At 44.5% G+C, this 15,943-nt stretch overlaps 2 protein-coding genes across 2 annotated transcripts in view; both read right to left on the reverse strand.

Moving 5' to 3' along the window:
• LOC309562405 (RNA-binding region-containing protein 3-like) overlaps positions 1-15,943 on the reverse strand; it is a 205,646-nt gene that overhangs the window by 76,774 nt on the left and 112,929 nt on the right. The window lies entirely within an intron of this gene.
• The window catches only part of LOC309562404 (RNA-binding region-containing protein 3-like), a 31,111-nt gene continuing 22,679 nt past the window's right edge, over positions 7,512-15,943 (reverse strand). The window contains exon 5 of the mRNA XM_082266607.1: positions 7,512-7,675. The gene's annotated coding sequence lies outside the window, so the exon portion shown is untranslated. The remainder of the gene's footprint in view (positions 7,676-15,943) is intronic.

Genomic DNA, 15,943 nt, shown 5'->3' on the forward strand with positions numbered 1-15,943 from the left:
GCACCACTATGGACCCCCACTTTCAGGGCACCTATTAGCAGAGAGAGAATAGGGACCCCCAAGGAGCGCCGAATATTCAGACCCAGCAAATACCAGCAGGGTCCATCCATATAATAAGAGAAAGAGGAGGGGCCCTGGCATCACCACGCAGCTCCGGCCATCTCCAGCGTCACGCTGGACTAAGGGAAAATGGCCGCTCTGACATAACAGACTACACAAACATGGCCACCGGCCAGAGACCAAGCCAAACCATGGGAAGATGGCCACCATGATGTCACGGACTTCCTAAACATAGCCGCAGACTGCACCGAACGCTCAGTACAGGCTGTGAGGATCCTCCCTGTGCCCTCTGGATTGGGAACCCCCCCCCCCAAGGTACTGTACTCTACACCGCACACAGGAATAGTTACATCTAGGGAACTCTGCTGCGCCCTCTGCAATGTACTTGGCATGACATATACCCAGGGGTCTCTGCTGTGCCCTTGGCACAGGGACCCCAACCAGACTCAAGGTACTGCACATCATACTGCTTAGGGCAGGACATACCTCCAGAGCTCTACAGAGGGGGGATAAAGGAGAGACAGCCAGGGGTCTACGCTGCGCATTCTGCATTAGGACCCCCACCAGACTCCAGGTCCAGGGAACATTTACAGAGTAGTGGGGGGAACCTAGCTCAACTGAGGAATTTTTTGGATGGGGAGGAGGGAACTCCTCGCCACTGCAGCAGAGGAGCTGTTGGCCTAGGGGGCGCTGCGACTTGGACCAGCGTCCGGTCGTATGTGACCCTGCGAGCCTTTATATGAGGCTATGTCGCGGCCGACCTTGCGCAAAGCTCCAGTCTGCATGAGCTCGCTGGTTGGATAAGGGGGACCACTGGATCTAGATTATCCTGCCGGTCGCCCAGCCATTGAATTTAGATCTCCCAGTAGAAAAAGCAAAAAGATGCATGGAAGGAGAAAAAAGCAAACCTTGCTAGGACCAAAAAGATCTCAGCGGGGAGCCAAGGCACTGTATGTAATATGTAGGTTTTATTTTTAGAATTACAGCAATGTCCAGTTAAATTTACATATGAAAAATTACGTCCCGAGGAAGTGAATTTCTCTGCAAAGCATATAGACCTTCACAACACATTACCGTATTAAACACACACACTCTATTTCCTTAAATGGATAATAAGTGGTAGTATTGCTGTCCATATATGTGATTTTAATTGGATGTTATAAAGTTTTGTATATTCTTTTAGGGGGTTTGGTTGTGTGCGTTTGTCTACTGGAGGGGTATTTGAATTCCCATTTTGGCTTGGTCATACCTTTTTCTTGGATTAATTTAGGGGTGATACCCAACGGTGGCAATGTTATTGGCACAGCATCAAGTCGACATTTTCAGATGCTTAAAAATCAACTTCAGCAATATTTGGTGGCTTAGTTTCCATTCACACAGATCGAGCTCTGTCATATTAGATCAGCAGGACCCCGATGATCTGAGCAGAGTGGGCAGATGACAGGTCAATTTATGCAGAGCGGACATGAACAGGTGGGTGTAAACTGACAGTGGAGTGCCCTCCAATCCAATTCGCCTAAACCGATCCCCGTTTTATTTTTTTCTTAATGGACTGGATTGGAGGTAGGAGGGTGTAAAAAGACACAAGTTTGTTTATACCCACAGGTCCTTAGGAGTGAATGGAGGGTCCAATCAAGTCTACCTGAAAAACTGACAGGCAGACCGGATGGGAACCTTCAGGTCAAAGGGGCCTTATAGTTTTGTATGCGTTCTGGGACTGCAGACACACATACGCAGAGAATACGTACATAAATATTTTATGGGAGGGAAACCTAGAACGTGTAATCAAAAACACGCTCTGCACTGAAATATATTTCATGAGTTAAGCTTGCTGAGTAATGGACATTGTTTTAGATTACAAAAAATACTGTAGCCTTTTTGAAAAATAAACAATTTATTCACCTAAAAATCATTACAATATGTACATTCCACAAGTACAGTGTGACCTACAAACAAGTTGCTTCTGGGTCTGCCAGTACTGAAGCGGCTCTCTGCCTTCCATGTTATATCACCTGAAATACAAATGACAGTTTAATCTGAAGGCTTTGGTAATCTTTGGCCTGTAAAATCAATGCTAATTGTACAAATAATGCAACTAATGTAGAATGATTGATCTGTTAGCAGCAATGAATAGCATTGACACAGGATGCCAAAAAATTCTGTAAATTAAGGTTACAAATTTCTCCTCACAAAGCGTAATAAAGTCTCTTCAGTTAGTAATTTTAGATTTTTTTTGAACCACCTCCTAATAAATCCTGGGGTGGCAGCTGGATGATTGAGCTAAGGGTCTGTGTTGACGGGCTTTGGGCTTCTGATGTCAGTTTAGGAAGCGTCAGAGATCCTTCAGCATTTGCTGACTGGAGCGTTTGCCATCCTCCTGACCTCCTTCAAACAGGGTTTGTATTTTCATAAAGTTGTATGCTAATGTGAAACCCGCATGAATCAAACAAATGACACGGCCCTATCTCTGGAAACCATTTTTCTTTCATATCCAAATCCCTCATATACTAAGGGATTAAAGAAAGTGTCTCCTATATTACTTTGTATGGAGTAGCCCCATTCAAAAGCATTTCTATTCTCATGTAAATAAAAACTTTAATCGGTAAGACATGAATGGCTCTGTGAATGAAGACAGGATATGAGAGAGATCCACATCTAAACTTTATATTTTTTTTCTATGCAACTCAGGTTAACCTAATGTTAGCAGTTTCATTTTGCCAAGGTATGTACTGTAGTTTTTATTCAATGGACACCTTCACCATTAATTAAAATGTAATATTCACTAATACCCATTACAATAGCTTTCATTCCCAGTCCCTGTACATTCTAAGCAGTAATGAAGGTGAAAATTTGTATTTTTGCCAATGCTTTTGTCTTGAATATCTAAAAAAAAACAAAACAACACACACATCACGTGCAGCAGAGGTGTAACTAGAACCTTCAGGGTCCTGGTGTTAAGAAACCACCAAAGGCTCCCCCTGACCCCCAGCCGGGGTCCTTACCTCTGAGCCCGGGGCCTTATATTATGGTCTTGCAATGGGACCCCTTCACATACTCTGTATCCCCCCCCCCCCCCCCCAACAGTGGGACAACACTACATGTGACCTTTGCAACAGTGATATGATTCCCCAACTGGTGTCAGTAGGACTCTGAATTATTTTGGTCAGAGCAGTGGACGGGGTAATTTATTAGTTTCACCATGTTAGTTTATTTTTTACAATTTTTTTTTTTTTTTTTAGGTTGCTGAAATATCAGGGGTCTCTGATATTTCACCTTTAAGAGAAAGGAGATTGAGGACACAGCCCTCCATCTCCATCTCTGCAGCACAGAATGAATGGACAGGAATAGCTCTGTACAGAGCTTCCCATTCACAAACTGTAGTATAATAAACAGTTTATTATGCTTCAGTTATGGACACCGGAGCAGCTGGTACCGATCACTCACCGTGTTCATTTAGAAAAGGAAGGGGCCGGTAAATTGCATGTCTTGTTCATGAAAGCATCAACCACAGAAGCCAGTGGGAGATGGGAAGCCGGCAGCGCTGCAGGGAGAGGGAGTACTGGGGGGGCTTGGGGGGCCTGGGGGCAGCAACAAGAAACCTGGATGGGAGGGGCAACATATAGAGGAACTGATGCCCTCTATTTTCATCCTGTAGTTGTTGAATGCTGGCGGAAGGGAGAGGAGGAGAAGCTGGCTTTCAGCTGCTGCAGGAGGAAAATAGAGGGCATCGGTTCCACTATATTCCAGCCCTCCTACCCAACAGTAGAAACAAATATGACAGGGGAGACACATGGGCCCCCTGAAGCATGGGGCTGGGTTGCAAGTGCAGCCCCTATAGTTACACCTCTGACATGCAGTTTAGCTGTGTTTGCTGTGAAATATCAAACAAACAAGTCTGCATTATGTAAAGGTAAGCAATGTGAAGCGGATGGAAATTTACTGTACTCCTATCCAAAAATCTATGTATTCTAAATGGATCAAATGCTGCTGTAGTGAAACAAAGTGCATCTGGAAATGGATGGTACAGGTTCTTAGTCCCATTTACTTACATTGCCAAAACACCACAATCATCTTACCCAAGAGGAGCTTCTTACATTCATTTTGTATTAAAATTGTTCACATTGTACACACAATTACAACATTCCTATTTATTCAGTTACTAAAACCAGCTAACTGGATTTAAAGCAAGTGCTGTAGTTTAGGAGTTGAGACATACAATATATAATTTAGCTCCAAAGGATTTACAGTGGTGATCGAAAGTTTGGGCACCCCAGGTAAAAATTTGTATTAATGTGCATAAAGAAGCCAAGGAATGATGGAAAAATCTCCAAAAGGCATCAAATTACAGATTAGACATACTTATGTCAACAAAAGTTAGATCTTATTTCCATCATTGCCACTTTCAAAATTACAGAAAACAAAAAAATGGCGTCTGCAAACGTTTGGGCAGAATTTATAGCATGCACTGCCCCCTTTGCAAAGCTGAGACCTGCCAGTGTCATGGATTGTTTTCAGTCATCGTCTGGGAAGACCAGGTGATGTCAATCTCAAAGGTTTTAAATGCCCAGACTCATCTGACCTTGCCCCAACAATCAGCACCATGGGATCTTCTAAGCAGTTGCCTAGAAAACTGAAACTGAAAAAAGTTGATGCTCACAAAGCTGGAGAAGGCTATAAGAAGATAGCAAAGCGTTTTCAGATGTCAATATCCTCGGTTCGGAATGTAATTAAGAAATGGCAGTCACCAGGAACAGTGGAAGTTAAAGGAAGGTCTGGAAGACCAAGAAACATATCAGACAGAACAGCTTGCAGGATTGTGAGAAAAACAATTCAAAACCCACGTTTGACTGCATGATCCCTCCAGAAAGATCTGGCAGACACTGGAGTTGTGGTACACTATTCCACTATAAAGAGATACTTGTACAAAATATGGTCTTCATGGAAGATTCATCAGAAGAAAACCTCTGCTACATCCTCACCACAAAAATCAGCGTTTGAACTTTGCAAATGAACATATAGACAAGCCTGATGCATTTTGGAAACAAGTTCTGTGGACCGATGAGGTTAAAATTGAACTTTTTGGCCGGAATGAGCAAAGGTACGTTTGGAGAAGAAGGGGCACAGAATTTAATGAAAAGAACCTCTGTCCAACTGTTAAGCATGGGGGTGGATCAATCATGCTTTGGGGTTGTATTGTAGCCAGTGGCACAGGGAACATCTCACAAGTAGAAGGAAAATGGATTCAATAAAATTTCAGCAAATGTTGGATGGTAACTTGATGCCATCTGTGAAAAAGCTGAAGTTAAAGAGAGGATGGCTTCTACAAATGGATAATGATCCTAAACACGCCTCGAAATCCACAGGGGATCTAGCAGACCATTATGCTATAATTGTGCAAGAAAAAGCCTTCCAGTAATGCCTGCTTTTTTATAGAAGGTTTACAGTTTAATGTATAAGGGGAAAATGCTGTGAATGAGACTCAAGTATAGAAACATCACTATGAAGCATTAAAATGTAACAGAAATATGATTAGAAGTAACTAAAATCATAAGGAAGCTTACTTCTTTAATCTAGCTGGGAATTACATATATTAAAAAGGATACAACATGAAAGGATACACTCAATGCCCAAACAGCAGTTTCATGGTCATCTTTAAGAAGAACAGCAAAACTGTTAATGATCCTAAACACGCCTCGAAATCCACAGGGGATTACATCTAGAGGCGTAAACTGAAGGTTTTGCCATGGCCTTCACAATCTCCTGACCTCAACATAATTGAAAATCTATGGATAGACCTTAAAAGAGCAGTGCGTGACAGACAGCCCAGAAATCTCAAAGAACTGGAAGACTTTTGTAAGGAAGAATGGGCAAAGATACCTCAAACAAGAATTTAAAGACTCTTGGCTGGCTACAAAAAGCGTTTACAAGCTGTGATACTTGCCAAAGGGGGCAGTACAAGATTTTATTTCTGCAGGGTGCCCAAACTTTTGCAGACGCCATTTTTTTGTTTTCTTTTATTTTGAAAGTGTAAATGATGGAAATAAAATCTAACTTTTGTTGACATATTATAAGAATGTCTAATCTGTAATTTGATGCGTTTGAGATTTTTCCATCTTTCCTTGGCTTCTTTATGCACATTAAATACAAATTTTTACCTGGGGCGCCCAAACTTTCGATCACCACTGTAACTTAATAGAATAAGCAAACTTTTATTGTATTTCACCACCCCTGCACCTAACTGATCACCTTTGAAAACAGAAGTTGTTACCAACTTACAAAACAGCATCTGCTGCCTAGACCTCCATAGTGCTTATGTTGTCCAAGGCTACTCTCTGCATGTGCATTCTGAAATAATAACATGTATATACCAAGTTGGTCCTAGAAAAAGCATGCCCGGGGTTTTATTTGCAGAGATAAGCACAGAGCCAGTTCAACCCTGTATAGCAGCACCTGGTGCACCATTTCAAACAGCATCCAAACTGCTTCTAAGCATGAAAAACATTGCCTTGCTGGGTGTTAAATTTCCAAATTTGATCAGAAGGGCGAATATGGGTGGGATACAGATTACAGGATAAAAGTGCACCTACCATTTAAAACCCAACTCCAGGCTGGCCCAAAATATAACATCTGGTTGCCTCCAGAAAATTGAGGACTCAATGCCCGTTTAGTCTAGGGGGCTCTAATAAAAAATGGTGACCTTACTCCATGGTCACAGAGGCTTTTTGCGGATATTGTCACATGCAAAGCAGGGCCAGCAGAGTCCTGGTCCTGAATTGTATGTGATATTAAGGCCTCATCCACCCTGGAACGTGGAGTAAAGACTAAAATGAGGTTGCATGACCATGGAATAAAGTATTTCTATTTTAATCCCCTCTAAAATATACAAGAATTGTATTCTGAATATGCTAGGGTGGGGGGTGGGCAGAGTTCAGCTTAAAAAGAACCTTCATGCCAAGCCCTTTTTATCTAAAGTAGAAGTATAACATTTTAGTAATTGTATCAGCTTTTTCAGTGCTCAGAAATGAAAACCAACCTATAGTTTTTTTTTTTTTTTTCATGGTGCCCCAAGTAAGAAGCAGCCACTTGGCGTTTACACAAGTCTGTCCACCCAAATGTTGAGAATAATTTTATATTTGAATTGATATACAATAATATTTTAAGCCGTGCTATAGATAAAATCTGGAACAGTGGCAGCTGAACTGTGCAATACATGAGGACTGCCATTAACGGGGACCCCAAGGCTTTTATGATACCACCTGGTGATTTGAAGTGTGGAATCCAGTGTCTTTCAAGCAAGCGGTTTGGAAAGGCTCTTCAGTGTGGCAATATACATCTGGCAGACCATTATGCTATAATTGTGCAAGAAAAAGCCTTCCAGTAATGCCTGCTTTTTTATATAAGGTTTACAGTTTAATGTATAAGGGGAAAATGTTGTGAATTAGACCAGTATAGAAACATCACTATGAAGCATTAAAATGTAACAGAAATATGATTAGAAGTAACTAAAATCATAAGGAAGCTTACTTCTTTAATCTAGCTGGGAATTACATATATTAAAAAGGATACAACATGAAAGGATACACTCTGAATGCCCAAACAGCAGTTTCATGGTCATCTTTAAGGAGAAGAACAGCAAAACTGTTTTCACGGCTATATTTTTATGCTGGACAGAAGACATAATACAGACTGCCGAGCCCTGCACCAGTTTCTCTTCCAGGGAGATCTTTTTTAACTTCTATTTTTTTCTTTGCTCCTGTCCCAGCTAATTAAATTTGCTTCAAGTAGTTGTAAACCTCAGGCATGGAATATGAACAAAGCATATCCCTCTACAGTGTGTACTTGTCTCAATTAGGAGCACTACATGTCATTTCTGTTTTCTGCTTCCTTCCTCTGCTATCAGCATGAGTCACTTCTGACAAGTTTTCCTGACACCAAGAGAAAAATGGTGCCAGGGGAGGGAGCTCTGGCTGAATGACAGCCTCTGGTCTGTTCCTGTGTGAAGGGGGGGGGGGGGGGGGGTGTCTCTTCCCTCCAATCAGCTCTCAGAGCTCTACTCACTGAGCTCTGTAAACTGTAACTTTGGCTCTCCTCCTGACTTTTTAAAACAGCTCAGACAAGTTATAGAATTCTGGACTTTGAATGGCTGCAGATAAACAGCTGCAACTTATGTAGGAAAATTTGTTTTTATCTCTGTGTATCATCTGAGGCTAGTCACCTAACTGAGTATATGTAAGTGTTTACACCCACTTTAAGGATAAGCTTGCATTAACCAAACTAAGGGTTTTTCTTATTATCATATGGCTAATTTACAGACGTAAAGGTGTTAGCGATGTGATTTAGAATAGGGGAAGGATATGCCAGCAATTACTTGAAGATTATGACCAGAACAGATAATGTCAGGCACATAACCCCAACACTTTGCTATGTGCCAATTGTCCAATGTCTGTGTCAATTTACCTAGCCCAGAAAATGTCTACTCTAGCTTAACAAGCGGACATATATTCACTTCACATATGGGACTGTTGATTGTTGATTTGATGTTCACTTTTATTCATTTTGCAATTTATTTGTATTTACCTTTCTTGGTTTATATATATATATATATATATATATATATACACGTTTATATTGCTAGTATTTATTAGCGCTGCACTTTTTTCCACATTTTGGACATATACAAGGCTTTTCTTGGCCGCGAGTGGAAACCTTGGTCAGCTAGGAAATCATATATTTCAGTCAGCAGCTAAACTGACAATAAGGTTAACAGATCACCATGTACTTGTTTTTCTCTGTAAAGTCAGCACTGTTTCTGTGGAACTAAAGAGCAAATATTGAAAACTGCAAGCAGACAAACTATCGCAGAAGAAACATACTATATCTCCTCTGCAATAAAACAAACTGACCAGCATGTTTGCAATCCTTTAGAATGTACACTATGCGTGGGAGTTATACAGAGTTGCATCATACCCCACCAGACAATCAGGATGGCTTTAGACCGGATACACAGAGGAAGCTGATAACCGATATCAGCACCAGTGAAGGAAGTTAGGTATCTGTGGACTTTAGTTCCACTTTAACAGACAAAAGTTTCCAAATGAAATTCAAATAATTCCTATTCACTTTTCCTGTGATAAAAAAAAGTGTTAGGCTCCATTCACATTGACATGTCTCCAGTGCGACTTTGGAGCACAACTGATGCGACTTTACACTCAATGGATCAAAGTCGCACCAAAAGTTGCACCAGTAGCGCAGACATCTTTCCAAAATCTCTGCGACTTAAATTGCATCAGCCTAAACTGGTGGCATTGAAAAGAATAGCTGTGACTGGTCATGTCCAAAGTCGCATGAGAGGTCATGCTAGTGTGAATAAAGGCTTAAAGATTCTAGCTAGTGCCAAGGCATTTTGGAACATTCTACATCTTTCGCCCTATCTACAAGTTTCTTTAAAAATACTTAAAATGGTAATGAAAAACATTTTATAAGTCTAGTACTGGGATGGTCCTGCAAACACATAGCATATGTGGCTGCCCCTCTGGATCAATTGCGTTTGAGCCTGTACCATTTTCTCCTTAGTCCTTCTCCCAGATTTTTAGCAAATGTAATATAAAAAGGAGACAGAGGTCCAACTTCGAATCAATCATGTGGTCTTGCTACTTGTAAAGGTTAATGAAGTTACACAGAACTTAAAAAGAAACAAATATAAAAAGAAAAATATATAGCTATTCCGTAATGTGTTGCCTACAAACATTTTAAAGAGATCCTAACAAAATGCAGGTAGAAGCACAGAAAAATTGGATTTTTGCCTTACCGTAAAATCTTTTTCTCTAATGTTCATTGACGGACACAGCTTCAATCAATGAACATCAGAGAAAGGGATTTTACAATAAGACAAAAATCCAATTTACTCTTTCGTTCATTGACGTACACAGCTCCAAAATCCTCTTGACCACTGGGATGTCCCAAAGCAATGTCAAACATGAGGGATGGGAAAAACAGCAGAAAAAAAAAAATTACAAAAAGGCTAAACCTAGCCAAACAGGTAACATGGAGCTCAACCAGGAACAACTGGAGCTCACCTGAAACATGCACCCTCACGGAGGACTAGTCCTCTCAACAGCAGCCTGCAAAACCTTGCAGCCAAAAGCAGCATCCGCAGATGCCAGCACATCTACTTTGTAAAATGTTGTGAAAGTGTGTACAGACAACCAAGTAGCCACCTTGCAAACCTGCATCACTGATGCCTGATGGCGGAAGGCCCAGGAGGCACTAAGTGCCCATGTAGAAAGCGCCTTAACAGGTAAAGGAGGAACCTGACCCTTGATTGCATAGGCCTGCACCACCGTCTGTCTGATCCATCTGGAAATAGTCATGGCAGACGCGGCCAACCCCTTGCGAGGACCATCCGTAAGGACAAATAGTGAGTCTGATATTCGAAACGACTCAGTTGCAGCCAAGTAAACCCTGATCTCCGAACCACTTCCAGAGAATGGAAGGCAATCTCCTTAGCATGCTTAGGACACAGGGAAGGCAACACAATGTCTTCATTCAGATGGAAACCAGAGACAAGCTTAAGAAGGAACTACTGACAAGGGTGAAGCACCACTATCTCTGTGAACCACCAAATAAGGTGAACGACAAGACAAAACTGCCAGCTCCGACACCCTATGTGCAGAAGTAATAGCCACCAACAAAGCTACCTTCTGGAACAATGTAAGCAGAGGAATCTTGCAAATATTTTTGAAAGGCAGTTTTCTGAAGAACCGATAGAACCAAGTTGAGATTCCATTGAGGCAACGGAGACCGCACTGGGGGAGCCAAGTGGCGAACCCCCTGAACAAAAGTATGAACAAAAAAGAGTGCATAGCCAAGGGACATCGAAAGAAAATCGCCAAGGCCAAAACCTGGCCTTTGATGGTACCCAAGGCAAGGCGCTGTTCCACACCTCTTTGAAGAAATGCCAAAATTCGAGTCACCGAAAAGGAAAGGGGGAAACCCCCAGAGACTCACACCACGCAGTGCATGATTTCCAGACGCGATGGTAAATTTTCCTAGAGGTAGATTTTCTAGCTTTTAACAGCGTGGGAATCACAGAGTCTGACAACCCCCTATCCTTCAGCAGCCAAGCCGTTAAAGCCAGTGGCTTAAACAGGATGGAAGCTCGGCTCTAGAGCCAATAGGTCTTCTCTGAGAGGGAGTCTCCAAGGGACATCAGCAACCAGCCATACTAGATCTGCATACCAAGACTGGCGAGGCCAGTCTGGGGCCACTAGGATAACCGGAATCTCTTCTGCCTCGATCCTCAGCAGAAGTTTTAGAGGAGGAAAGGCATATATCAGACGATGCTGGGCCCAGTGGGCCACCAGCGCATCTGTGGTGTCGGGCAGAGGATCCCGAGACCTTGCCACAAACCTCTGCACCTTCCTGTTGAGACGAGCGGCCAACAGGTCCACCTCAGGAGATCCCCACCGGAGACACAACGGATGAAACTCCTCCGGATGAAGTGACCATTCTCCCTGGTCCAAGGCCTGATGACTGTGGTAATCCGCTTGCCAATTTTCTACCCCTGGAATATGCATAGTCGAGAGGGCTGGAACGAAACGTTCTACCCACCTTAGAATGCCTGCTACATCCCAAGCTGCTAGGAGACTCTTTGTGCCCCCTTGGTGATTAAAATATGCCATGGCCGTGGCATTGTCCAATTGAATCCTCACTAGGCACCCCTGAAGATGGTCCGTCCAATGAGCCAGACAGTCTGATCGCCCAAAGTTCCAGTAAATTGATCTGAAGTCTGGACTCCTCCAGAGACTAAACCCCCTGAGCACAAACCGTGCCAAAGACGTCTTCCCCATCTGGACAGGCTGGCATCTGTGGTGACTACTGTCCAGTATAGGGGAAGGAAGGATTTTCCCTGACGAAGCACCGGAGAGCAAACCCACCAAATTGGGGACCCCCTCGTGCCCTAGCTCAACAGAATCAGATTGTCCAAAGACTGTGGATTCTTGTCCCACTTGGCAAGAATCTCTCTGCAAAGGTCGCGTGTGGAACTGTGCAAACAGAACCGCCTCGAAGGTAGACACCATCAGGCCCAGAACTCGCATGCAACTGTTGGACAACATGAGCCAAATCGCATCCTGCAGCTTTTGCAGTTTCTCCCCTGGAAAAAACACCCGGGCTGAGGCCAAATCCAGGGTCAGACCCAGGTAGTCCAACTTGGTGGATGGAACTAGAGAAGATTTTTGGAAATTTAGTTCCCATCCAAACTCTTGCAAGGTTCGCACAGTAATGTTCAGGTTGTCTTACGACAAATCGGAGACTCTGCACGCAGAAGGAGATCGTCCAGGTATCCCAGTACCGCAATCCCTCACTGCCGCAGCAATGTTAACACTGGAGCCAAAACTTTTGTGAACACCTGAGGAGCTGAGGTGAGCCCAAAGGGTAACGCCAAAAATTGATAGTGCTCCGTGCCCACGGCAAAGAGAAGAAAGCGCTGATGCCCGATATATATTGGGATATAAAGGTAAGCATCCTTGATATCGATAGAGGCCAGGAGATCCCCTTGATGAAGGAATGCCACTACCGTGCAAATGGATTCCATCCAGAATTTTTGTACCAGCACAAAGAAGTCAAGTCCTTGAGGTCCAGGATTGGATGAACTTTGCCTTCCTTCCTGGACACAGCAAATAGGTTTTGAAAGTGTTCAGATTCTTGAAGCGGTACAATGACCCGTTGTAAGATCTTGCACCGCTCCGAGGAGACCTCGCAGGCGATCCGGCGACAAACACACGTTGGAAGGAAAGAACCTTGCTGGAGGCGAAGACTGAAGCTCGATCTTATAACTAGACCGAATTAGCTCATGGACCTACCTGTCTTGAATCAAGGAGGTCCACGGGTCCTTAAAGAAGCAAAGTCGCCCCCCCCCACCCCAGATACGGGTGGGGGTGTCCCGTCAGGGAGAAGAGGGCTTATCTGTGGGTCTGGAGGGACCCGCCCTCAGCTTACCACACCACGGCCTCTTTGAACCTCCAGAGGGGGTTCAAATTCGTTTCGATGATCCCTTTTCCTGAAATCCTGAGGAATGAAAGGGCCGCTTGTTTGCAGAGACGAAAGGGCCACGTTTGCGACAGAACTACTTGCTCCTGGTAGCCTGCAGGAGAAGAGTAACCTTCCCCCTGTGAGCCCCTTAATGATCTCATCCATGGGACCTCCGAACAGGCAATCTCCTACAAAAGGGAGATCAGACAGGACCTTCTTGGAAACCTGGTCCATAGACCAGTATTTGAGCCATTTCATGCGCCCAAGGATCACCGCTGTTACAGATACCCTGCAGACTAAGGGAGCCGCATCCAGAGAGACATCACAGATAAACAGCAATCCCTGGATCAACTGAGCCGCCAGCTCCACGAGGTTGGGGGGAATTTGTTCCCCTTCCAAATCCTGGCCCATAAGCTTTGCCTATTCCGTGAAGGTCTGGGAAACCAAAGTTATGGTAAACACTGGTCTACGGATGGAAGCGGCCATTGTAAAAAGGTGTTGGACCAGAGATTTAGCTCTCTTGTCAAAAGGGTCTTTAAAAGACAGAGTCCTCCACCGGGAGAAGGGTGGCTTTATTTAACCTGGAAACCAGAGAATCCACCATAGGCGGTACGGTTCGTTTTTTTTTTTTTCAGGGACTCTTCAAAGGGATACCTTTTAGCGAAATGCTTAGGCACCCTGACAGAGCGTTTAGGGAAACCCCACTGACTCGACAATTTTGTCAACATAGGCGGGAATGGGGAAAACCTTTGTCATCTTTGAGGATCTGCGGGTACCAAAATGTACCGGCAGCTGCATCCTTCAGTTTAAATGTTTCAAGCACTGATACGATCAGTGCATCCACTAGCGCCTTTTCGTGTGCGACCATAGTGGAAGACGAATCATTGTCACTATCAAAGCACTCAGGGTGCCTGGACGCAGACCCAGTAGGGAGACTCGCGTCCGCGTCGGCCAGGTCAACCTCAGAATCTGAGGTGACAGAGGATGCAGGTGAAGGCAGGGGACGCTTTTTGCCCATCCTGTTTTGCAGGACCATATCTACCTTGGACACTAGTTACTCTAGGACCGCCATCATAGCAGACAAAGAAGACTGGGACCCAGAGGGCCCCGCAGCCCCTGAGAGGGGGCCAGGCGGGTAGACATGCTCCAGGGACTCCATGGGTTAACCCCCGGGACCACCAGCAAAAAAAGGAAAAATACTGCTAAAAAAATAAAATAAAATAAAGTCCCAGCGCACCAAGTTCCTGCTATAGCAGAAAGAGGGAGGCCGTTTTGCACCCACAGGGACTCACCACCACCAACTCAGGTACAGAGCAGAGCACCAAAGCTGCATGCCGTGCGGTGATCAGAGAGAAAGAAGGTTCAGGAAAGAACACTAGAGGTCCACCGCCGAATCCCCACCCCTTATGCTGCAAAAACATGGCCGCGGCTTTATAGCAATGGGAAACTACAAGAAAATTGCCACCGGACTACAGAAACATGGCTGCCGATATATACAGCAGTCATTCACAACAAAATGGCGGCTACACGCGGTGCCCAGGACCCCCAGAAACGAAAGGGCAGTAAGGAGGGGCCCTGGCAGGACCCCCCCACACCAGGACCACCCCCACACAGACATTACATGTATGGCCACCTCTGGGGGAGGGGGAGCTAAGTGTGGATAAATGGGGGGGTGGGCCACAGAGGTACCCCGATAAATGAGGAAGGATGCTATGTGGGAAGGAAGAGAACCAAGGGGTCCGACCGTCCCAGGGAGGGGCCCACGTTCATTCCCAAAAGGCCATCAGTGGAAGGGGGGACACTACTTACCACACCATGGAAACCCGGTGGGCACCACTCCAGACAGACCACTGCACCATCGGAATGGGGGTGCTGAAGGCAAGAGGCATGCTGCGACTCAGGTCGTGACCAGGTCTATGGGTCCTAGCGAGACGTTTAACTTGCTGGCCAGCCCCTGTCCAGTGGGGCTATGTTGCGGCCGACCTAGCACAAAGCGGAGGTCAGGTCGCGCTCACTGGCTGGACTTGGGAGACCATAAGGATCTAGAATATCCAGTCCATCGCCCAGTCCAGCAGTTGATTGTAGTTTCCACAGAAACAGAAAAGAACAAGGAGAGAAAAAAAAAAAATGGATTTTTGTAAGATCTTACCGTAAAATCCTTTTCTCTTAAGCTCATTGACAGACGTAGTCTTCTTGATTCTCAAGAGCTGGGTTATGTTGTCTCCGCAGGAGTAGGACTAGGCAGAAAGACAAAACGTTCTGGCTCCACCTTAGGGGCAGTCCCTGAGGGTATATCCTCCCTCTCTCTGCTACAGGGAATCAGTTCTGTTCTAAAGCAGTAACAGAGAATTTAACCCAACCCAACTCAATGATAGAGGGGCGGGTACTACGTCTGTCAATGAGCTTAAGAGAAAAGGATTTTACGGTAAGATCTTACAAAAATCCATTTTTCTCTATCGCTCATTGACAGACGTAGTCTTCTTGATTCTCAAGAGCTGGGACATCCAGAAGCAGTGCCACAAATGAGGGGTGGGATTGACAAAATCAAATCCAATCTAGAAGGCCCAACCGGTGCCAAACTAGAAGTTTTAAAGGCTCATTATAAACAAAGAATGAGACTAAAAGAAAAATTTCCAACGGAAAAAACCCTCGAGGTAGACCACTGGTCTCCTCAAATTGCGGCCTGCAAAACCTTGCGGCCAAACGAGGCATCAGACGATGCCATTACATCAACTTTATAATGTTTTGTAAAGGTATGCACCGACGACCAGGTAGCCGCCTTGCACACCTGGACCACTGACGCCTGATGGCGAAAGGCCCATGACGCACTAAGCGCCCGAGTGGAGTGCGC

This window comes from Pelophylax lessonae (assembly GCF_965119305.1).
Source record: "Pelophylax lessonae genome assembly, chromosome: 8".
NCBI lineage: Eukaryota > Metazoa > Chordata > Amphibia > Anura > Ranidae > Pelophylax > Pelophylax lessonae.